This window comes from Manis pentadactyla, chromosome 1 (genome assembly GCF_030020395.1).
Source record: "Manis pentadactyla isolate mManPen7 chromosome 1, mManPen7.hap1, whole genome shotgun sequence".
NCBI lineage: Eukaryota > Metazoa > Chordata > Mammalia > Pholidota > Manidae > Manis > Manis pentadactyla.
The window spans coordinates 223,515,624-223,541,857 of record NC_080019.1 but is presented as its reverse complement, the minus strand read 5'-3'; the positions used below and the strand labels follow the sequence as shown (position 1 = coordinate 223,541,857).

The 26,234-nt window shown below is 39.5% G+C and overlaps 1 protein-coding gene across 29 annotated transcripts in view; it reads right to left on the bottom strand.

Annotated features, from left to right (window-relative positions):
• MAGI1 (membrane associated guanylate kinase, WW and PDZ domain containing 1) overlaps nt 1–26,234 on the bottom strand; it is a 569,375-nt gene that overhangs the window by 166,889 nt on the left and 376,252 nt on the right. The window lies entirely within an intron of this gene.

Sequence of the window (26,234 nt, the reverse complement as noted above, 5' to 3'; positions counted from 1 at the left end):
TCTTTTTGATTCATATAGAATTTAGTTCTAATTTAAGGTGGACTTTGTCAATAATGGGGAATTCACAGGAAATAATTAATTTGGCTACACTGTGGTTGACCCCCAGCATGCTCACACCACACTGCCTGGGACAGAAAAATCAACTCTCAAGGAGGAAGCCAAAAGCAATGATTTGACATGCTTTACATCATATTTAAATGACTTTTCCATGTAAATTATAGACACAGGACAATAAAATCCACAGTGTGGGTTTGAAGCAGGCCTCCCCTCAAGGGTGTGGAAACACACTAGCCAAAAGAGCAAGAAACACCACATTTACTCTTGTCTTTTTTTAGCAGCCACTGGGGAATAATTTGACAGGAGTTGCCCAAAGGAAAGCAGGAGCTTATCAGAGGCCCAGATAAGCCTGATTCTGCTAAAATGCTGAAAAGCATTGCCTAAGTTAGTAACTCCAGAAAGATGGGGTTGGTGGGAACAGTGGAGATAACCCTGTTGAGGTAAAAGTGATTTTTTTTCAACTTCGAATATTACATTAGGTCATTAAGTGTGTGGAATGGAGTGTCTGTAACACACAGCTTTCCTGCTGAGAGGGTTCTCAGAGGCTGAGTGTTAGGAGGCAGAAAGCCTGTAATTAGAAAACCCTGAAGCACCCATCTCTCCATGAAGAGGGCTGGAGTACAGCCTGCCCAGGTAATAGGGCTCTGAGTATCCAGACCACATGTGTGCATGTGAGTGCGTGTGTATGTGTGCATGTGTTCCTACTTCCCAACATTACCATCTCACTTAGCCAAGTCTTACAAGCTTCAAGGGCATGGGGAAAGAATTAAAAGCAGAGGGAAACAAAAACACTACTTTACAGAACTCTAAAAAAAATGTGATTTAGGGAAATTGGTATTTGAACCCACATCCCAAATAAGCTTGTATCTAACATGGGAGTGGAAAGGTGGTTTATCCTTTGAAACACACAGCAAAATTCCTAACCACTCTCAGATTCCCAGCTATCCAACGCATCATTTCATTTGCACTTGTGGGAGATTTTCTTAGAAGCCTGTCCATGCTGCCAGTAAATGTCACCAGGAACAAGAAAATGAGGACTTCTTAGTGATGTCACCATCCCTTTGTCTGTCTCCACTCACATATATGAAAACAGACTTCTTTTGAGGCAATTTAGCCTTTCATGGGCCCTGATCCTCTGAAATGCTTAACTCTGGGAAGGGCCTGTGAAAACTGAAATTTGCATTTGCCTGGAGGGTGTAGTTCGGCAAATCTAACTTTTTTCTAGAAATTCTTGAACCTTCAGTATATCTCAACTGGATGCCCGTGTTATGACTTGGTACGGATTATGAGATGAATTCATAAATGTTGTGTAATATGCTGACCAACTTGCATTTCCTATTCATAGATGGGAAATGTAAAATTTCTTAGGGAAAGGAAACTGCATCCTCATACAACTTGGGGTTTTTGCTTATCTGTCCAGTGCAATGATACACCTCAGGTAGGTTTGGTCCTGTTTCAGAAACGAACAGCTCAAATGAAAAAGAAAAGGACAAAGAGACTCTTTCATTGCATTACACTCAAATGCATTATCGCCATTCTATCTCAAACAGTAATACTGTTTTTTTTTCAAGCCTCTCAATATGCATGGAAATTAAGTCTGATTTAATCTATCAGCTATGCATGGTCTAATAATATGAAATCATACATTTGGAGTTTGAGTAGCTAGAGGCTGTTTCTACATCAAACTCAGCTGACCACCCAGAACTTGTTTTCTCTGTGGTAGGTAGGAGCCTTATCCTATATTTTGTGTGGTTGGTATTTATTTTTTTAAGTGCAAACATCATCATGGCTCTAACATCAAACAGAATTAATTCAGTTTGGCTTTGAAATTTTTTTTCTTAAAATATAAAATCCTTTCCCCTTCGTTCATTCAACATTTTTTTTTCGAGCGCTTCCTGTGTGTTGCATTCATTATTCTGGGCACTGGAGATGCAGGACTGAACAAAAGGCCCCTGCCTTCGTGTGAGTATATATACCTGTGCCTGATGAGAACCCCAACAGGCAGTGTTGCAAACGCATAAGGTGCAGACTCACAGTTATGGACTCTAATAATGGGGTGATGTATAAAGAAACTCCAGTGAACGAATAAGCCCAGTTTTAGGATATGCTACTTATTTTTTTTCTATTGACTTTTAAATTGGTTTTTAATATGAATAAAACTACAAATTGACTGGGATGATCACAGGTTAAACCCTGGACTTTGGAGTCTACCTGTCCAGAGTGGACATCCCCAGTGTGCCCTTGCTCTGTAATCTTGGGCAAGTTAATTCTGCTAATTCTCAGTTTTTTCACGTGTAGTTTTTAATGAGGATAATAAGAATACTTCCGTCAAGGTACTGTTGTAAAAGTACATGCATAATACAGGCAAATCATTTGGCCTAGATCGGTGTTTCTCAACCTTTTTCTCATTATCGCTCCCACCAATAAGTTTTTAGATTCTTTTCCCCCAATGAATTCCCTCTTTCAATGGGAATATCTATGACTGTTTTGATATTACAGGCATATCTGTACTTTATCCATAAAAAGAGTAAGTTTTTTTCACCTCCCCCACAAGAACGAGCGTTTGCCCCCTTAGAGATGATATTGCTCTCCATGGAGAAAGCATGGCCTGGAGTCTGACACATAGTGTTTGCCAAGTCTTAGCAAATATAATAGTCATAATAATAAAAATAAATATAAGAGCCTATGTCCCCAGATTACATAAGGGCATACAATGTGGTAAGAAGACGACATGGAGCACCTCAGCTGTGACACCCAGGCACCCCAACAGCATGGCAGGCAGCATGCGGAGGCTGGGGCTGAGATGGAATCAATACCTTCTCACTGATGGGAGAAAGGTGAGACCCAAACAAGGCGGCAGCACAGCTGAGCAAGAAGTGATCACAACTCCCAACCAGGCAGCTGAGGCTACTCATCACTTGCACATGCAAAGAAGAACCCAGACCACACCAGTGTGTTCTAGGATAGATATGCTTGCACACAGGTCTTCTTGCCTGAAAAATCCTCTTTCCGCTTGCCTGTCCATCAAGCTCACCAGAAGCCCCAGCCACTTCCTCCATGAAGTGTTTTCCAGGGCTCAGTCAGCAGACGCACCTAGACTGAAGCACATTCTACGAAGTAATTGGCTGCGTTCTTTAAAACTCATGTCAAGTTCATGAAAGACAAGAAAAGCCTGAGGAATGGTCCCGGATTGGGGGGAGTCATGACAAAGTCATGATAACTAAATACAAGGTGGAGTCCTAGGTTGGGTCCTGAAACAGAAAAAGATATTAGTGGGGGCAGGGGGGAATGATGAAATCCAAATGGTCCTTAGTTTAGTTAGGAGTGTGTCACTGTTAATTTCCTGGTTTTGAGCATTGTACCATGGTTATGTAAGATGTTAACATCAGGGGAAGCTGGGTGGAGGTTATATGGGAACTCTCCATACTACTATTTTTGCAACTGTTCTGCAGGTCTATATTATTTCAAAATAAAAAGTTTCTAAAAAATAGTGATTGGCTCATTCATTTTTGCAACAAGTGTGTTCTGAGGGCCTTGGTTACCATCAATGAACCAAGTAAGACAAAAATCCCTAACATCATGGATAACATTATATTCTAGGGATTTCTGTCCTCCCCAGAATAGCCATGGGCCACTACTAACAATGGGACTTACCTCATCTCCTATTGCCATGCCACCACGTGCATGTGCTCTTCTCACGTCCCCATGTGAGCATGTAAGTTGTTCATGGATGGGTAGGATGTGGCTCTTGTCTTCTGCCATTCACACAGGGGAGTACATGGGACAGGACAGCTCTTACATTCGTTGCCTAGCATGTGACACATGCCTAGAACAGTACTTGGTACATCGCAGTTCTTTGACAGGTGAGAAGAGGTACCAATTAGGACAATATAAAAGCCCTCAACACAGAGCCTACCACAAAGTAGGTGTCCAATTACTGTATTTCTTGCTCAAAATACAAGAACGATCAGCTGGTTGGTCCCCCTAGACTCTTAAATGCTCTAAGTTTATAACATGTCATACTTAATTATTTGGCAAGTGGAAGTATATGCGTGTTTGTGTGTGTGTGTGAGAGAGATTGTGTGATTGTTAGTTGGTGAATTTGTTTTGGAGTTAGTGGAAAGGAGGAGTAGAGACCTGAACTAATACAGGTCTAATGGACCTCAACACTTCAAAAACTAACTTAAGCTGGGATTTAAAGGATTTCTACAACTTGTTTTAGAAGAATGATCATTAAAAGAGAAACACCAAGAATTCCCTGTCATACATTGCCAGACTTTACTCACACATAAATTAAAACAAAAACAAAGCCTGTCATATGGCCTTAAACATGCGCCATGAGTTTGTGAATCAGAGTGGAATTACATTTTTCTTGGCAAAGACCTCTCTGATTGTCCCATACCCGAATCACCTGGTACATTTACTCACGGCATGCAACGCTAGCCCCAAGTCAGGGTCAGTTCTGTCAGGCATTCCATATATACCTGGTCCTCTTCCAAGGTTCAATCTACTAGTGAATGTCACCTCCACCCATCCCATTCTAGAAGCCAGAACCTCAGCATTCATCCTGCATAACAGCCCCACTGCATCCCTAAGTTTTCTGATCATTTTTCCTCTTCAAATTACACGTCCATGCACTACTATCTCTACTGCCATTGTTCTCATCCATCATGATCTTTTGCCTGGACAACTATAATAGCTTACAAACTGGTTCCCCTATTCATAATCCATTCTGCTCACAGCAGGCAGAGAGATCTTTAAAAAGACTAAATCTGATCGTGTCTTTCACCAGCTTAAGTCTCCAAAGAACAAAATCCTTAATTTGACCTAAAAGGAGGTGTATAGTCTGGTCCCTGCCAACCTCTTCATCGACATCGCTCAGCACATGATTCCTGGCTCTTTCTGCTCCATCCACGCCAGACTTCATTCACTGTTTCAAAACAAACCATGGTCTGACCACCCAGGACAGGCTCTCTACCAAATCATGCCTACTCCACCTACTCATCCTTTGTATCTCAGCTTGAACAGCACCTTCTCAGAAAAGCCTGTCAGCAATGCCCCAAAGTCAGTGACTTGGTCACTGCTAAGATAGCCCTTAATGGTGCCCACTTTGTGGTACCCCATCCTGTGTATTCCTCACCCACAGTGTACCAGGCTTGGTCTGTGTGACGAACGCAAGGTTAGGTTATACCACGTCCCTTTTGGTCATGTGCACCCTCTCTGTTTCCCTCTCAGACTATTTGCTCTGAGGGAAGCCAGCTCTCATGTTGTGAGCAGCCCATGACTGAGGCCTCCAGCCCAAAGCCATGCAAGTGATCTTCAAAGTACATCCTTCAGCCCCAGTTAAGCTTTCAAATGACCGCACGGTGACCCAACAGCTTGGCTGCATCCTCAGGAGAACTCGTGGATTCCTCAGAAACTCTGTGTGATTACACATTGGTTGTTTTAAATCGCTAGGTTTGTGGAGGGGGTGTAATTTGAAGGTAATTTTTTACATAGTAACAGATAATGAATACACTTCTTCGATGGCACTTATTCATGCCGTCTCACAAAACCTTATTTCTCTCCTGCCTCAGGCATGTCCCATTTGCTGTATATATATATCTTGAAGTAAACTAATCAATGTTGGTGTCCTCACCAGTTTTGTATTGACACGTTGACATGGTATTTCCAGAACTTCACTCCAGGCACAAAGTGGACCTGCAAATACATTATGTCATTGAATTGTCAGACTCTCCTTCAATGACATAATCACCTTGCTAAAAGTGCTTCTGGTAGGAAGACACCATACCGTGACCATAATGTGAACCCTAATTTTAGTAATTAATAAGAGATAACCATGTAGACACATCCTCCAAACACAGCTTCATCCACGATTAAGGTCAGTCCACAAAACACCTGGTGCCAAACTGCCTTCCACCCAAACGTCTATCAATAACAATAAAATAGCATCTGAGCCAGGTCTGGCCTTTGCCCTGTCACTGTCTTGCAGATCTACAGAAGTCCTGGCCACTAAAAGGCTTTCTCATCCCTGAAGGATAATCGTCATCATTCCTCACGATAAGTGCAATGTTTTCCAAAGAACGAGAAGCAGACGCTACCAACAGCCAACCAGGAGACTACATGCCACTGTTATCTGAAAGTTTCTACTTTGAATTTGACTGATTTTCATTCCTCGCAGATGACACCCATTTTGTTGGCCTCTCCTCTGTAACCTGAAGACTGCGAGTTACAAGTGGAATCATTTTCTAAGTAAAATATAGGAAGTAGTGCCACAAAGATACTTGACAGACTTTAAACACACATTGTGTAATCAAACCCAATGATAGGTTTTATTTTCTCCTCCCACCATTCCCTCTCAGCCACTTCTCCAAACTTACGTTTAGAGGAAGCCATGAGGTCTTACGGACAAAGGACACCATGTATCACTTGTAAGAAACACAGGCATTTAGTCTTTACTTCCAGTGGGTTGACTGAAAAGGCTATGGTGGTCCAGCCTTGCTTACATATACATTGTCAACTGGGGTGCTTGCTTTAAAAAAAGGAAGATATAAGACCCTATCCTGATATATTCTGTCAATTTCCAGAGGAGCCTAGGAAGCTACATTTTTTAAACCAGTAACTCAAGAAATGAACTACAGTCCCAGGCATAAAAGCTCATACATGACTTGGAAACTCTTCTATAATGGTCTATGATCTTGCAAATGTACTTATTTCTCTAACACAAATGACCAAGAAACTGAGGAGAAACTTCTCAAAGCAAAAAAAAAAAAAATAACTTTAAGAACTTCATTCTCCAGTATTAACTATGCTGCTAGATTAGGCTTCTCACAAAGTAACCCAAAGGACCAAATTATACACACACTAGATACTTCAAATACTTTCCAAAAATAGATGGGGATAAAAAAAAAGAAAAAAGGCATGTAACAATGAAAAGAGCAATACTCTTCTTGGAATTCACTTTCCTTAGTGAACTCACAAATAAAGAATCAACTTTTAATATCTCCTTGAGAATACCTCCTTCAGAAGGTGAGCATTTGAGGAAATTACTAGAAAGCATTTTTTATGTCATAAAATTAAAAAAATTAATTGTGTTCCAAAGCAAAGGACTGAATACTCTTTACACATTTCTTTGCCACTCTTTTCTATCAGAATGGAAAAGATGTTTTGGACCCAACTTCCAGCTTACTTTAAACAAACCTATGTGAAGAGTTGAGGAACATTTTCCACGTGATTGGCTGATTCTGCAGTATTTTCTCCTGTAGTTATCTATATGAAAATATTTGTCTACATTCTGCCTTAAACTTTATTTTCTTCCCTGTTCTTTCCGTTGAGATATATGTCTCTAAAGCTCCTGTGGTGCTTGCTTAGTATGCGCCACAGGCTGCACAATGTGATTTAATCCATTGCTTCTTTTAAAACCCCATAAGGAAGAGATCTCTCCCTTTTTATACATCAGAAATAGAAGGCTTAGAGAGTTTACAAAACTTGTCTAACTTTGCATGGCTCATAAGTGATGAACTAAGATTTAAAACAAATCTGAATGATCCAGCAGTCCCATTTCTTGGTATATAGCCCAAGGAAATGAAATCAGTATCTCAAAGAAATATCTGCACCTTCATATTTACTGTAGAATTAATCACAATCGCCAAGGCATGGAAACAACCCAAATATCCATCCACAGATGAATGGATAGAGAAGATGTGGCATGTGTATTGCTACAGCAGGATTTCCTTGTTGTTTTTTTCTTTCCTTCTTCTTATTAAATCCCATGATGGAATATTACTCAGCCATAAAAAGGGGAAATCCTGCCATTTGCAACATTGATGAACCTGGAGAAGACTATGCAGAGTAGAATAAGCCAGACACAAAAAGACATTTACTGGATGACCTCATCTATATTATGTGGAATCTAATAAAGTCACACTCATAGAACAAGAGAGCTGAACAGTGGTTGCCAGGCACTGGGGGGTAGAGGAAATGGGGAGATGTCGGTCAGAAGATGCAAACATCAGTTATAAAATGAAAAAGTTCTCTATGCTGATGGACAGTGACTGTAATGGGGTTTGTGGTGGGGACTTGATAATAGGGGGAAGTATAGTAGCCACAATGTTGCTCATGTGAAACCTGAGCATAAGATTGTGTATCAATGATACCTTAATAAAAAAAAAAAGTAACAGCTAATAATACTGTATTGAAATTTGCTAAAAGAATAAACCTTTTAAAAGTATTCTTGCCACAAAAGCAAAATGTAACTCTGTGAGATGATGGATGTGTTCATTAACTTAATTGTAGTAATCATTTCACAATGTATATGTGTACTAAATCACTACCCTGTACACTTTAAGTACATACAAGTTTTACTTGTCAATTATAATTCAATAATCTGGGAAAAAATAAAACAAATCTGACTTCAAAGCTTGCTTTTTGGGCAAAATTCCAAAATACACACACACACACACACACACACACACACACACACACACACAATAACTTCCCATTGTGATATTAAAAATTGTGGTTTAAGATGAATACATAGGGGATTCCCTGGAGCACATATCAATGAGTTTTTATTATTTCAGAGAAAGTGGCATATCACTGCCACTACATCAGTCTCTTTTTTAATTAAAAGTGTCCATTAGGATGCTTCAATGAGAAATGTATGCCTATCATTTACTCCATCCTTTAAAAAAGAGAAACTACAACTGCTAGATCAAATTCTAAAGAGAATTTTGGGTTCTAAAGGAACTAACCACCAATTTATTCAATAGCATTAAAGGAAATGTGAACTGTTTCGTATTCCCTACGTTACCAGATATGGAAAGACAGACAGATGACAGAAACAGTACCACAAAGGACAAAACAAAGCCACCAACTGAAACCCATTTCATATAAAGCAACTGTGATACCTACGTGAGAGGGTTTCCTGCTATGGAGCCCAAGACAGACAAGGAGAGACATGTGATAAATCTCCAATCTCAAAACTGGGAGGAAGACTGCTCGGTGATTAATCCCAGTAAGAAGCCCTAAAGTTGCTGATTTCAGCATCAAAGAAGGTGATTTATGGAGATACATGTTTGCATCAGGGCAAACGAAGCCCACTTTTTGAAAATGTTCAAGCCAGGACATCCTTCCTACAGGAGTTCTTATTGACACAACACAACGAGTATGGCACTTACGTAGAGGAAAGATAAAAGCAGGCTGCTCAAGGTACGTCAGTGGTAGACCTGGTGTTGTCGGTATTTCTTGAATGTATTCTATACCTGAGGGTTTTATTGAGACTGTGTACCTCCTTGTTGAAAAAGCTTTTATAAATCTTCAAACACTACTAAGAAAATTTGGCAAGTATAACAATGACCTTTTTTATTCTATCAACAAACTCTTCCCTGTTTGGCAGAACTCTGAATTACAGAGAAGAGATCATTTTATTAGAGTCTTTTGAGAGCTGTTTTCCCCCTGCATATTCATATTCCCTCCCCATCTTCACCACAGCCCCCAGTTAGAGTATCTATGGATGGAGCAAAATGAAAATAAGGATTGTAGCTAGACTATGGTGCAGGATGCTAGCAAAGGTTTGAGCCTAAAGGGACAATCCATAAAATTAGAAGAATTCAAAAAGTTCTACTTTACATATTTTTACAAAGGAAAAAAAAAAGACACTACTGAGTAAAAAAAATCCAAATACAAGAAGAAAATTCAAGGACATTATTAGCTGGAGGTCAAGGGACCATCACGTATTCAGGAATAGGCGATCCCTTAACTGTGAAGTCACAGGTAAATTGTGGGAGTATGTCCTCATGGGCACCTTCCTTTGGAACAGGTTGGTGGGTTTCATCCTACTCTGATATCCCCCTTCAGATTAAGAATTAAGTTCTAATTTCCTCTAGAAAGGACCCTGAATCTTAAGATGTTCAAGCTGACAGGGCCGATAGGTGTAATTTATGGCAACTCTTGAATTTTACACAGAAGACAACTGAGCCACACAGATGCGATGCTTACTATCTTAAAGAAGAAAAATATGAGTTTTTCACTTTTCAAAAGCCACTGCCTTACAAAACCTTATTAATACATTTAGACAGCTGAGCAGATAAACACAGCTCAGCTCTAACAAGCAATTCACATATATTTAACAAATTTTCTGGAAAATAAAATCATAAAACATACGATGTTTAATCAAATCTAAGATAACAATCATAATTTATGAAGCAATAAGGCAGAAAAAATATTGCCAATTAAATAAAAAATGCATGCCAGTGATGGTAGAATGCATTTCAATTCCTGAAATGTTAAAATGTAGACGAACGCACCTTGGAATTGATGAGTACAATTTTGCAAAAAAGCAATGACTTGAATTTATATATGGCTTTTGAAAGAACGGAATGTGGTAAACTTCCTTTCATAATAACTGATAGGTAAGAAAGAGCCTGTGGATATCTCATCCCTTTTTCCACTTAAGACACCTATAAGTTAATCAAAAGAGTTGAACAAAAAAAAACCATACAGAATTATTCATTCCTACTTAAAGGATCTTAACACACACAGTGTTCATTCCTTCATCTGTCTTTTAAAGTAGGTTGATAACTTTTTTCAATCTATGTTCCCTGTTTAGTCTATAAGATTTTTCTTGATATAAACTCTACTTAAAATTTAAAGTCTATGATTTCCAGTTTGAGTTCATCTGAAACGGAGTAATAATGTAAAGACACTTGCAAAGCAATTTGAGTGCTTAGATTTTTTTATGGCTTTTCTTTATATTATACAGTCTTTACCTATATTCAACAGCAATTTTTAAGCAACCACACTTTACCAAGTCTTCCTCAAGGATAAATTTTCAAGTTTTCAATGAAACAGCAGCTCTCTCTTTTTCCCACACTTAGATTTCATTGGTTGATGTAATATTTAAGTTACATTATTGTAGTAACAATGTAATAAATATAAGGTTTGAGAATAAATTTACAGGCACTTGGAAAGTATGCAGCCCACAGTGGGAAGTGAAGTGGGCAAACAGACACCAGCTTTCGAGGTGACCTACTGATTCTGCCCCCAGGTATGCAAGCTTCTAGGTGGCCCCTTCCCACACTGAATAAGGCTGAGGTGATACTGCAAAAGTGGAGGGTGCTATCTGAGATTAGTTCATAAAAGGCATTCTAACTTCCAAATTTCTCTTTGATTTCTTACTCAACAGAAGCCAGCTGCCATGTCATGAGGTCCCTCAAGCAATGCCATGGGGAAGTCCACATGGCTCCCTGCCAACTCCTGGCACCCAATAGCTGGGCATGTGAGTGATACACCTGGGAAGGTGATCATGCACACCAGGCAAACTTTTAGGAGGCGACAGCAACCTATGCCAACATCTCTACTACAGTCTCATGGGAGACCCTGGCCCAGAACCACCTAGCTAAGCCATTCCCAGATTCCTGATCTATAGTAAGTGCACAAGGTAACACATGACTGGGGAGAGACTGTCACACATAAAGGTCTCAGTCTACTTGCAGGTGTGGGCAGTCCTTAGGCTGAGGGTGAATGAGTTGGTTAAGTGAAGATTACTTAAGAGAGGTTCTCTGGATTTCTATATTGTTGGAGGCTACAAGACACCCCTTTATATGTGAGGCTCTTGTCTCCATTCCTTATTACCTAGTTGGGTATTAAACCACAGATGAGTAATACATTAAGGGAGTGTGCTAATGGCACCAGTAAGCAACAGTTATATTAAAGATAAGTAAACCCTGCACACAAATGGCAGTTGAGAAGTAGAGGAGATATGGTAAAACCAACCACAGTCTTGTCCTGTAGCCTTTATGATGGAAAATCAGTGCCCACACCAGACAGCCCATCTTGACACCTACAAGTGGCTTCCAGTCAAGAGCTTCAATCCTGTCTGCTTTCCTCCTTTCTTGCACCTCATCACACCTTCAAAGGTCCACCTCAGGGAGTGATCAGCCCTTGGAAGCGTCAGGTTCATGAGAGTGGGCCTCTGAAAACCACACACAAATGTGCTTCATAAAGAAAACAAAATCAGGTCTGAAGAAAAAGGAAAAGGTGATGCACAAAATACCTGTATTTCAAAACATTCAATCCTGTCCAGTTTTGTATGCAAAGAAACTCAGTTGGCAGAAACTGTGAACATTCTATTCAAATCCCATGGCCAAGGCTTGGCTAAATAAATTCATTTTGTGAAAGACGAAAGCAGGCTACTGTATTTTATGAGCATGTGTCCAGTGAAGCAGGCTGTTAAGACCTCAAAATTTGCAGAAGGGCACAGGTGGGTTTTGACTGGCAATAACAGAAATAGATGTCATGGTTCTCATGTGTCCTGACTATACTTTATTTCTTACAATTCCCCTATAAAGGCTTATTATCATTCTGACTTTACAGATAAGGTAACGGGTCATAGAGATTTAAAACGGAATCAGTCTGACTTCAGGGCACCCGTTTTTTCTACTATATACTGAGAAGACACAGTTGATGCATGGACGGATCTCTGTCCTTTCTTTCTTTGGCACTAGTCAGAACAGGGGCATTTAAGCGGCCTACTCTCTATGGTGATAGATGGTGGTAGAGTCCCTCTAACTAGCTGCCAAATTTGACGGGTGTAAGGAGAACAAAGAGGTTGCCGAGATAATTGAAGAGGGAAATCAGAGCTGAATTTCACCTCAAAATTAGGGGCCGAATTTTGGTAAAAATACAGAGAATTCACCCTTCAGTTCTTCAGCCTCCAGGACTGAAATCTCTATGACAGCAGGGGAGGTAGAATCTGGAACCGGACTCCAAACTCAGCCCCACCTCTTACAAGCTGTGTGACCCTGCGTGAGTCAGGAAAGACCAGCATCTCCAGGCTGTCATAAAGATTAAATGAGAATGTCTATAATAAAGTAGTTGCAAACAGCAAACACCTATTACACAAACAGTACTGATCACTAGCACTGTTGGTGCTTATGTGCATTAACTTTTATAAATCTTTCCAGCCTGGGTTCAAACCCAAACTTAGCCACTTACTAGCAGCCTTGAGTGAGATACTCGACTTGCCTAAAACTCAATGGTTTTGTTAGTAAAATGGGGTTGGCAATTGAGCCAACTCATTGGGTGTTGTGAGAAGCAGTTATAAATTCAATATAAATTTTGCTAACAGCTAAAGGTTACTGAAGCTTACTTATATCAGACCCCGATGCCAAGGCTTTATACATATATTCATTAGCACGGTGATAAGCCTGCATAATCCTCATCTTCTCACCTACCATGGTAGGAACTAGTGCATGGCACATGGCAAGTACTTAGTAAATGCAGCTTCTGCAAGATCTCCTGCAACTGGAGCCTGGGTTCCTGGGGAACAAGACACTGGTCCCCACTGGCCAAATGGACCACCTGCACTTACCCTTTTCTATCCTTTCCCTCCCATCAAAGCTGTGCTCCCAACTAGGCCATTAAAAACCAACTGGAATGGGGTGCAGGTCTGGTGAGTGACATCATGAATCCTGGACCAGCTCCCCTGCCTGTAGATGAGGCTACAAAAATAGATAACAAATCTTTTAAGAGGAAAAAAAAAAAAAGGCAGAACAAATCTATTTTAAAGATTCTTTCCTTCCCTTTACGCTCACAATGTGCTTCGTAAGTGCCCTGATTTTGATATTTCCACTGCCATCTTCTGCCCCTGCAGTTGGCCTCCTTCCACATCTAATTCTGACTTTTCTTATTCGCTGAATAGATCTAGCCAAGGCAAAGAGACAATTAGATGGCGTGGGAATGAATGAGATTTTTTAAAATCCCTTATAAATAACTCCCTGCAGAAATCCTGAAATAACTGTGGACAAGAATCGTCATCTAATTTACGATACTAACAAATGAAGACCCTCCCCTGCAAAAAAGAGGGCCATGTAATGGCTATGCCGGAATCCCCTGGGAAATTAAATACAGGCACAGCCTCCGCTCCTGTTCAATAATAACCCAGAGATTTGTTAGCTTAACATTTAGGTGGCTTAAAAGCTTTCTAATCTGCAGCCAGGGTCTTCAGCAGAGGGACTGATTGTCAAAAATTCTCTTAAATGACCTCACTCATGTTTTACTGTCATTAAATACCTACGAGAGAAAAAGTTTACCAGCCCCTCACTGTCAACCCAATCATCAATGGCAGAAACACAGGATGTTTCCAAAGGCTTCAGACCAAGGGAGGCAACAGAGATGAGCCAGCGGGCTGCAAAGCCAGAGACCTGGTTCCCCAGAGAACATAAAAAACAAGAGACCTTCAGGCAAGGCCAGCTGATCTTCCAAGACATTGTAGAGACTGTCTAGTTCTTCCCAAATCTGAAAACTCACCAACAGGTACCAACGTGTGCATATATGCATACATATATACACATGTGTGTGCACAAGCAATTCGTTAAAGACTTCAACACACCGCTGGTAACAACTGAGCAAGAGAAAAATATGTACAGGATTTAAGATGTCTCTTCTCTTTCTTCTCATGTACAGATGCTGCTGCCTATATCAAGATGCAGGCTAACCCAATAGAAAAATAAGTGTTTTTATCATGGCCTATTGCAGTCCTTATTGTTCATGCACAATATGTAGTCAAATCTAGCATGCCAGTACTAATTAGAAAATATGTAGGAACATAAAGGGACAACAAATATTTCATAAGACTTTAGGACTAGGACTAGTTAAAAAAAATAAGAGAAGCACCCAGTGACCATAAGTGTTTGGGTTGATTTAACACCTCAGATTCCCACCTTGTTCAACAGGACAACATAGTTCAGTCTAGGCAATGCTACTCTCATTAAGAATCATTTATGGAACAACTTCATGCCTGCAAACAGGGCATTCGGCAGCTGAGTAAAATGTATCACACAACGGATACAGAGGGAGCCTTTACCAATTATGTGACAGTTAGAGCCAATAGAAAAGAAAAATGCCACAACATTTATGTAGGAGAAAAGGTGAGGGGGAGCAATTTTGATTAATAGAGGTGTACATGTTACACAGCCACGTATATCATCTATATACTTACAGAAAAAAGACAGCAAGGAGACTAAGCTCAGATCATCACAGTGACTAAGTAATGGGATTCAAGGTGATTATTATTTCCCCCATTTTGTTCATCTGTATTTTCCTTCCACAATTAACACATATGCCCTCTGGAACAGTTAGAGTAACTGCAAATGGTAGCAAAGACAGAGCGCATACTTCATACTAATAAGCTGGGGCATGTGTTTTCAAAGTGACATAAGGCTTTGGACAAGTTGACGCTAACTCAGAGGTCTGTTATCTCAGGTCAATGCTACTGGGGCTTTGTTTGTTTTGGAAAGTGGATCATATGCTTGTGCTCAAGAGTTTAGGCAGTTAGCAAAAAGCAACACAAAGCACGATACAGACAATTTTAATTAGCACCACTTCTCTAAAAGCAGGCAAAACTGGCAAGGCATGATGCTTGCAATTTTTGAGGCTTCTTACAAAATGTCCAGAAATGGTTACAAAAACTGCAACTTATCTTTAGATATATTAAGATCTTCTATTTCTATGTGGCTCTACGGCAACCTTCTTTTGGAGATGTCAAAAGGTTAAACATGAGGCCATCCCTGCTCCTCCCACAACCATCCTAAAGGAGGGAAAAGGATTGCCCTGCACCCACCCACACCCTAGAAAAGGAAATGTCTCTGTGAGGGATAGCTCCTAAGATTTAAAATTATTTTTAAATGCCCTCTACTAAAAGCATTTGTTGGAAAGGCCTATAATTGTGCCTTTAACCATTTCATAAAATCTATAAACGATTAGTTAAGGAAGAAAAGAAGGAAGAGGGGGCGGAGCAGCAGCCAGCACTCTGCCTAGACCGCTGTGCTATATCCCACTGGCATGGTATATTTACATTTAATGTAGGCTCAACACGACTCTAGCAAATCTCTTTAGCAACCGAACGTTTCCTTCAAAGGGATGTCAGAACATAAACCCTGATATCAGCCTCCATGTCAACACCAACAAAGAAACCTTTAAAAACACAGTCCTAAGGGACCTCTTCACCAGCACAGGACACAATCAGAGGGGCCATTAACATGAATGAAACACCCACCTGAAGACCAGCTTCAGAAATTCTTCCCATGTCTGAGTCAATAGCAGGCGGTATCGATGTCCCAGTGAAGCAAGAATTGCTTCCCCACCCTTCCCGAGTTCAGAAACCAAGCCTTGTAGAAATGAAAATAAAATAATTTTTGATAGGGAAAACATGCATTTTTCCCCCTTTCTGGTTGTTCACAGGAGCTGAGAGGAGCCCAGTTATAACCATCCACGCCATCCGAGTGTGGCATCATTACGGTTTGTCAGGGAAATCCTTAACCATCATCAAATCAGGGCGTAGAATGGAGTCATCTCCGAGACACACCGAGTCAGGGAGCCCGGGCACAGGAGGAGGGATGCCTGACTTAATCACACCTGTGCTCCGCTCAGGTGGCTGATTTGCCGTAGATTTGATTTCCACCGCGGTGTACTGGGTGAGAGGGGCTGCACAACTCAGGTCTGAAATGCGTTCCTTCGTTCCGCACCTACGTACCTCTTGCTTTAGGCAAAGCTCTCTGCAAGTTGCTGCACGTTGGTTCCCGAGGAAAGAGGGCTGCTTACCAAGGTTGCCTTAGGATTTTAACCACATTGAGTATGAAATATCAGCGCAGGGTGTCTTGAAAAGCCTCTGATAACGCTCCATAAATTTCACTTATAGAATTAGCCAAGCCTTTAAGCAGAAGGAGGCCTGTCCCATTAGTGTGCTTTCCAGGGGTACTTTATCCTCCACGCTTCCAAGGTTTCTATGACCTACAGCAATGAGTTCATAATAGTGTCCATGTGTAATTTTATTATCCAGATTGGACGGCTGACATGAAATGCAGTCCATGTGCTAAATCCAGCCAGCTGAGAAATTTTCTGTCTGGCTTACACAGTGCTTTCTCTTCTTCTTAAAAATGAGTTGCCAGGCAACCCGAGGATCCATTAGTCAATGAATGGATAAACAAAATCTTGAATATACAGTTGACCCTTGAACCACACAGGGGCTAGTTACAGTTGAGCCCCTGTGCGGTTGAAAATCCATGTATAACTTTCGACAACCCTAAAACTTAACTACTGATTTTATAATAAGAAATGATAAAATAAACTAGTAGCTTCATATACTTTGTGCACTCCTGACATACCTAACTTTTTATGAATTTTTAAAAAATAACTTTAAGACCAATGGCTCGTCTATGAGTTCTGTTTTTTCAAACTCACACATCTCCAAAAAATTGTCCAATTTATTTTCTGGAGAAAATCCACGTATAAGTGAACCCTCACAATTCAAACTGGTATCGTTCAAGGACCAACAGTACGTACAATGGAATACTATTCAACCTTCAAAGGGAAGGACATTCTGACTCATGCTACAGTATGGATGAACCTTGAGGACATCATGCCAAGTGAGATATGCCAGACACAAAAAGACAAATATTGTGTGATTCCAGTTATCTGAGGTCCCTAGAGTAGTCAGACTCAGAGACACACAGTAGAATGGCAGTGGCCAGTGGCTGCAGGGAGGGGAATCTGGGGACTTGTTTAATGGGTAGAGAGTTTCCCTTTTGCCAAATAAAAAGAGTTCTGGAGATTGGTTTTACAACAGTCTGAATGTACTTCAAAATATACATTTAGAGTCAATGGAATGCCACTGAATTGTACACCTAAAAATAATTAAGATGGTAAATTTGTGTTATATATATTTTAGCACAATTAAAATAATTAGTTGCCAATATTTGAAAATAAAAATCCAGATTTTCAGTTTTTTTTGAAAAATGGAGAAGATGTGGGGCCTCCACTGCCACCTGGCATGGATGGCTGGCATGGAGTAGCAATGTGCCACTGATGTGCTCCAGTTGTGCCAAGTCCCTACCACCCCTGCTTTCAGTCTGCACAGCACATTTCATTTATTTGTGTCAGGAGTTCCCAACAGGGGTGTGTGTAGCGCTTACGTGTGCGGATTAGTTAGTCCCAGGTGTAGCCAGAGCACCTGAGCAATACCCTTAAGAGCTGGGTGTGCCCAGAGAAGGACACTACCTCTCATCAGAACCAGTGTATTAGGGCTGCCTGATGTCTGAACACGGAAGCCTAACACTAGATGGCTGGAAGTAAGACAGCCACTATGTTCAATAGCTATAACCAAGGCCAAAATTCTGGAATTCACTAAAGATGCAATGCCCTGAGCTTCCTTGGTTCCATGACATTCAGTCTCACTGCAGAGGTGAAGGCGGGCCTGTGCACTTCTAATGCTGGAATGTCCAATCTCTGATTAGAGATTTTAGATCTCACTCTCTCCAGAGCCCTCAGGACAGAGTCAATCAAAGTAATGGCCTCAATGGCCACGAGCGACACAAAGATCCTTCTCCATCTCCACGTTGACTAATGGACCACGGCAGATGCCCACCTGGAGATAATGTCCTATAGCCAGCTATCCCACCCAAAGGAATGTGTGCATGGTGTGTATTAATAGGACGGTCTAGTTTTGCAGATTCATTTAATGTTGAATAATTTTTTGTTGTATTGAGTAATTCTATGATACTAAAAGCCATTTGAAAAGTTACTTATGGGCAGTTTCTATTCTATTTTGTGGCTAAGCCTGGGGACTGAATGTAAAATGGTTTGTAGGTTTTAGACCCTATAGAGCTGACAGAAGGGTAATGCCCACCCACTTTCCACCACCCCCTCTTTCCCAACAAGAAAGCATTTAGAAAATGTGCAGATATGATTTTGGCTGCCCATATGAGGAGTGAGTGCCATTAGCATTTAGTCTGCAAACAAAGGAATGTTAAGTGATCTCTGGTACTTGAGAGGGTGTCACACAATGGATATGTCCCAACCAAATGGCCAATAAGGCCCTCAAATTAAAGAAAGAGAAGACCACACTGATTTATGTTAACTACCCGGCATATGCAGGCCTTTCCGCATGTACCCAGGATACAAAGCTACTGTACCAACAGAGAATGCTCAAGCTAGAGTCCTAAGGCCTGGCCACAAATATGAATACCTTGTGTTCACTGCAAACCTATAACTTTTCTGAATCTCAGTTTCTATATCTGTAAAATGAGGCCAGTGACCCCTGCCTACTTTGAAAGTTTCCTAGAGATTCAGATAAAACATGGATATCAAAGAGTTTTTAAAAATCTTTTTAACTATAACACAAAGGACACATTTAAAGGATTACTTAAAAAAAAAAAACCTATGGAAATAGCCCAAAAGCCCACCACTGGATTACTGGACTAAAAAACATGGTAGACATAGAAATTTGAAATATCATTCAGTCTTCAAAAAAGGCAGGACGTTTCCTTCCTTTAAAAGGAAGGTGATTCTGGCACATGCTATAAAGGATGAACCTGGAAGACATTGGTTAAGTGAAATAAGCCAAATACAAATGACAAATATATAATTCCACTGACGCAAGGAGCTTGGATAGTCAAATTCACAGAGACAGAAAGGAGTAACGTGGTCACCAGCAGCTGCGAGGAGAAGGGAACCGGAAATTTGTTTAACAACAACAGAATTTCAGTTTGGGAAGATGAAAAAGTTCTAGGCGTGGATGGTGGGAGTGGCTGCACAACAGTGCGAAGGTACTTCATGCAACTGGACTGTACACTTAAAAATGGTTAAAATGGTACATTGTGTTAAGTATATTTTACTGCAATAAACAATTTAAAAAAAAGACTTCCTTATTACAAAAATGAATATATGTGCATTGTGGAAATCAGAAAAAATGCAGACAAGTAAAAGAAAAATAAATCCTTCTACAACCCAGAAATAACCTCAGTCATTAGTTTGGTTTATATCCTCTCAGGATATTTTCCTTTAAGGATCCTTTAAGATTGAGAATGTTCAAGAAGACATTCTCTGCTAAATGTTGACTCTTACCCTATTTTTACTGAAATATTAAGTTGGGACAAGGCAAGGAAGAATTGGCAACATTAGAGGTAAAGGTGAGCAGCAATACTCCCTCTCAGAGGTAATACACCTAGATTGAGCTCTGTTCATTCCTACTGGATTTCTTTAGGAACTCATGTCTAATCAATTCAAATTAAACATATTAAAAATATAACAATGAAGGAAAAAGTTAAAAACTGAATAGAAATTTAAAGTTGCATTAAAGAGAATAAAGAATAGCAAACATTAAGAAATGCCCTTTATCTATAAGATGTATAAACCAGATCTAACGCATTGAACTGTTTACAAATGAAATTATATGATATCCAGGACTTGCCTCAAAATAATCTAGCACGTGGGGGAGTAAATTGGAATGGATGCACACACCACACAATATTGGCTAAGAGTTGATAACTGTTAAAACTAGGTGATGGGTGTATCTAGATTTTTGTACCATTCTTTCTACTTTTGTAGGGAAAAAAAAGGATGAAGTTAAAAAGAGAAAATAGAATAAGCAATGCATAAAGAGTAAGCAACTATTTTTCTAAGCCAGCTCAATTTCTAGCTGTCTACTTGTTTTTTAAATTTACTGTTTCAAAACAAACTATTATTATAAAAAAAAAGCAAACCGAACTATCAGCTAGTGAGTAACCAATTCAATTTATCTGTAGAAAAGTGAGTTTAAATGTTTCTAAATATCAGTTTCATTTAATAATTTTGTTACCTCCAAAAGAGCAGACAGAAAGGTCCGCTCTCTTTCCAGAAACCTATAAACCAGTTCACTTTTTATTGTTCCTCATTAAAATTTTAAACAGGAAGTATGTTCCAGCAAATGAAAAATCCAAATGCACCTGCCCACATTAGGGATTAATTGCTTGGAAAATTCCATTTTAAAAAAATCACAGTGATTCAAAGTGAGGGGCATTTTTTTCCCATTTACTCAACTGTATGCAAATTATTTCATATAATTTTCTATTAAGTCAGTACAGACATACAATAGGAATTTTTCCTCAAATTTTGTGTTTGGAAAATATGGAAGAAAATAAGTGTTTACAAATGGTTTTTAAAATCATGAATACATATAATGAAGGCCTTTTACTCAGAAAAAATTGCATAGTGTTATTTATAAGAGCATCCAGATGATCTCCAGTTGAATCCCTAGAAAAAATTTCAGAAGACTTTATTAAACAGACCTTCTCTACTTAATAAATTTTTTTAATGTATCCTTCAGAAGTACACCATGATTACTAAGATGAGCCATGGGGATTGTCAAACAGAAACCATAAACAACCAACTTCTTGAAGCAATTCTTAGAGTTCTGTATCACAGAAAATAAATCAAAGATACAGCAAAGAGTATCTGGATTTCAAGACGTATGGTAAGGTTTTCCTATGATATCCTTGATATGGGAGGATACATGGATGACTGGACAACCCACACCCAAAGGGTATTCACTGACAGATCAATTTTGAGAGATGTCACCAATCTCTATATTTGATACTCTGTGATTCAGTGTAGTGTGCACGTCTTAAATAAAAACGCAAATGGCATGCTCATCAAAAGTACCTCTAAGACAACACTGATGACTTGATCCATAAAAGAAGGATTTAACATCATTTTCTCAGTTTAGATGAACATAACCAACCTCACAAGAAAAGATTAAAAAAAAGTAAAAGCCCTATTCTTTGGGTGAGTAAGAAAAGAGTCTAGCACATACGCACAAATGGGAAAAAAACATTTAGGAGAAAGGGACAGAAAAAATTATCTTCTAATAGAGAAGTAACGTGAAAAACAAAGAAGGAACTAATCCTATTTAATTTAGACTAACAAGAATGAAGCAGATCAGATCAATTTATAATCCTGAGCACTCGCTATGTATCAGCCATCATTCTCAATACTTTGCAAGCAATAACTTATCAATATCATTCTACAAGGAGGGCACCATTATTATCCCATTTTTAGACTTGGAGAAGTTTAAGGATGGTCAGAGGTTACATGACTTCAGTGACGCAAGCTGGATTTGCATCCCAGGCTAGGAGAGCAGATAATGCAAACATCAGAAGCTAAGAACAAGCTAACAGTGTTAAAGGGACAGAAAGCAAGCCAAAACTGCAAGCAGATGTAGTGTGACATAAAATGCGTGGAAGCTGGAAAACCAGCTGGGGAGTTATTGCTGACCACCGCAGTGGCAAGGGTTAGAAGTCTACAAGGTCATGAGTGTCTGTGCTGCAAAGTGGTTAAGCAGAGGCAAGAAATCACCCATCAAACATGAAGTCAGGACTTAGGCGTTGAGTGCAACATTGACTTAGGGTCCACACAATTCTTTGATCCTATAAATAGTACCAGGAGTAGTAATGGTAGTGGAGATAACTATTTATTGAAAATGCTCTTATGCTAGTTTCCTTCTAGCGGTGTTGTCCAGTAGATCTTACTATGCCCATTTAAACACAAGAAAATGAAAGGCCCATAGCAAATCAGTAAACAGGACCAGGAATGAAGACCAGATCTGTCTACTTACAAAACCCCATTCCACTACACTACTTCCTTCCCAAAGGAGCATCCTCCCCATAGGAACATTTGATTGTTCAATAGTATAATAAGGATCAGACTCTGGCTAAAAACCAGATTGTTAATCTCCAACTTAAACAGTTCCCAGAGGCTTAGCACATTCATGAATTTCAGTTTAGGCTTTGCAGTTTTCACAATTACACACACACATACACACGTTACAGACATATGAAGGCAAAGTTAACTATCCTATCCCTATCACCCAATCACATGCACAAACTAACCTATGTAAATATCCTGGTGTTTATATTCCCTTATTTTATTCAAAACTATATAAACATGTGTATACACACATAAATAAGTGGTTGTTTCTTTTCATCAAACTATAATCAAACTGTACATATTGCTTAACAATATCTCACATGAACATTTATACAAACATTCTAAATAAAATATTAATAAATCAAATCCAACAACAAAGAAATAGGATAATAAGTCACGACCAAGAGGGTTTATCCTAGTAATGCAAGATTGGTTTAACATCAGGAAATCTATCAATATAATTTGCATAGTCAATGAAACTAAAAAGAAAAACCATACGATCATCTCAGGAGACAGAGAAAAAGCATTTGACAAACTCCAACAATGACTCCTGATAAATCCCTATGCAAACTACAAGTAGCAAGAGACTTCTTCAACCTGATAAAGGGGATCTATGAGAAATCTACAACCAATGTCAAACTTTATGGTGGAAGAATGATCAAGGCAAGAGCATCTGCTCTCCCTGTTTTGACTCAGCTTACTAGAGATGGTAACCAGTGCAATAAAGAAGGAGAGGAAATAAAAGGCATCTGGAGTGGAAAAGGAAGACGTAAAACTGCACTTTTTCCCAGACGGCATGATTATTTATGTCAGGGGACGGCACATAGCAGCAGTTTTTGTGAATACAGTTTTATTGGAATACATGCATAAGCATTCACTTATGTATTGTCTATGGCTGTTTTCTCCTAATAACAGAGAAAAATTGAGAAGTTGCCACAAAGACTGTATGACCACAAGCATAAATATTTACTATTTAGCTTCCTAAGAAGTTGGCTGAGTCCTGATCTGTAAAGAAAGTCTATTAAAATCTGGCATAAAACTATGAGAACTAATAGGCAAGTTTAGCAACATTATAAAATACAAGATTCATATACAAAAATCAATTATATTTCTATGTAATTGCAATTTGTAGTCAGAACTTAAAAACTTAAAATACTGTTAAAATATAGCATAATAGCATCAAATTTTTTTTAAAGTACTCAGGAATAAATCTGACTAGAGATGTGAATGGCCTGTATAAAAACTAGAAAAATTTACTGAAAGAAGTTAAAAATGGTATACCCTGTTCATGGTCAGTATTTTTAAAACATCCATACTCTCCAAATTTATTTTCATCTATATAGTCAATGCAATTACAATAAAAATCCCACCATAGTTTTTTGTAGAACTGGATAAACTTTCCTATTCATCAAGTGACAATTATAAATAACCCATACAACAACAGTATTTTTTTCACATCTTAACACTGGCCATCTGGAAATTCAGCTCAGGGCCCTGGGACAATCAGCGAAATGACACCAATATTATGATGTATATAACACACTAGCACAAAACTACTGATGATCCATGGCAATCCCATGCAGACATTGCCAGTCGATCCCTGTACTCTTCCTCTCTGAGCCTGGATCAAGGATTCCAGTTCTAATAGCTTGGAGCTAGGACAAAATGGTGAGCCCTCCCTACCATTCCAGACATCTAGCACATGCTGCTGACTAAGGCAGGTAAATACTCTTCTAACTTTTATCTTTTTATAAGGCTTTCTCTCTGCCATTTTATTGCTTTGCCAGAATCAAGGAAAATGGGTTTTGTACTGTTGCCTGTATACATTATGTGTGTGTGTGCACGTATATATAAAACCATATATCTAAAAAATCATAGATGTGTATCTACAAAACTGTATCTATTAAATATATAAACACATATGCAAATTTAAATATGTGCATATAATGTTCCCCTTTAAGAACACTAAACCTCACTTTTCTTACCTATAAAATGGTGAAACGGATGTCTATATTACAGAGTTGTTGAGGGTACTAGAGATGATGTATGGTTACCGCTGGTATGTAAACTCTGCAAATGCTGGGATTTTGTTTAATTTGTGCATCACTGTAACCCCAGTCAAGCACAAAACAAGTGTTTTGTAAATACGTGCCTATTAAATAAATGAATATGAAACTGCCTTTTACAAATCATGGCACATTAAGGAGTTCAATTCAAGTACATGGTTAATATTTGTTAAGAACTGAGTTTCTTGAAGACAGTCACCCATGTGCTCTTTTTGTCTCCTGCAATTGCATTTTACTCAGGGCTTCTAAAGTCTGAAATTAAGGCAAATATCACAAACAGAGCTGGATAGGGTGAAGCAAATGAGGCACAATCCAGGGATGCAAATTTTAAGGAAATGTCCCCAAAAATGCAGCAAATGAGAGAAAGAGGACTTTCATGCTTTAGTTTTAAAATCCAAAATCAATGTAAAAATGCAAAATGAACAAGACATCAGATTGCAATGAAGAACAAGATCCATGAACAGGGCCATGCTGGGCCCGACTGAAGTCTGAGGCAAAAGGAAACAAGAAAAATCAGTGACGGCTGAACCTATCTTTATATACAATAATTTTGATTAGAAAAATATGGCGCATTATAATGTTTTCCTGATTAGTTAGTGTTTTTGCACCCCCCTTCAATTTTGGGTCCCAGATAAGTGCCTCACTGGCTTCACCTAATCCTGGCCCTGTAGAACTGTCAAAATCACCCTTGAAAAATCCCTTAGATTATCTACCAAATGTAATATTCTACTCTAAAGAAATTAATCTCAGTCAGTTTCCTCCAGGTTGGGCAGAGCTCACTGCTTGTCCAGGTGAAGCTGTGGGTGAAGAAACTGGCTTACATGGGAGGAGCCCGGCTATATGCAAAACGTGTGTTCAACCAGCAAGGTCACACTCAGCCCAGGAACGTGCCGATGCTCGGAGAGGCCGCTGGGGACTGAGCACAGCTGAGTTAGTCTCCCTTGTCACCCTTACTCAGGCACAGCCTCCAAGCCAGGTGCACCCAACTCCACTATGTAGTGTCTCCATTTGTTCTTGTCTGTGCTTTCCTCTCTCTGCCTCCCTGTCTCTCTGTCTCCGTCTCTCTCATGCGCACATATATGCACACTGACACACGCACACACTGACTTGGCAATCTAGATGCATAAATAATGCAACTGTACCGGAAATGCAGTACTGCCGGCCCCTGGGCTCTACCCAGCATGCCCGCTAGTTAACTGACTGACTATTCTCAGGAGCCTCATCTCCCACAAACCACTAGTGATTTCCTCCGGCCGCCAAGACAAAGGCAACTCTGGCAGCCGGGCTATGTATTCCCTTTGCTTTCCCTAAGTACCCATACCATGTTGCTTCCCAGAAATTCACAGTTTTATCCTGAGATGAAATCGCACCATTTCTGCCAGGAATCACACACAGAAACATGGTTCTGTTTTGTTTCTGGACATACTGTATTTGATAAAATTAGAAGGGAGTCACCATATCAACATTTTCACACAAGAAAAGACAAAAAAAGAAATAAAACTCCACCAGCTATGAGATCCAGTACAGAGGTGGTATCAGAAAACGTTTCTCACAGTTTCAGATCTCGAGGTAGAAAACATCCCTTCCTAT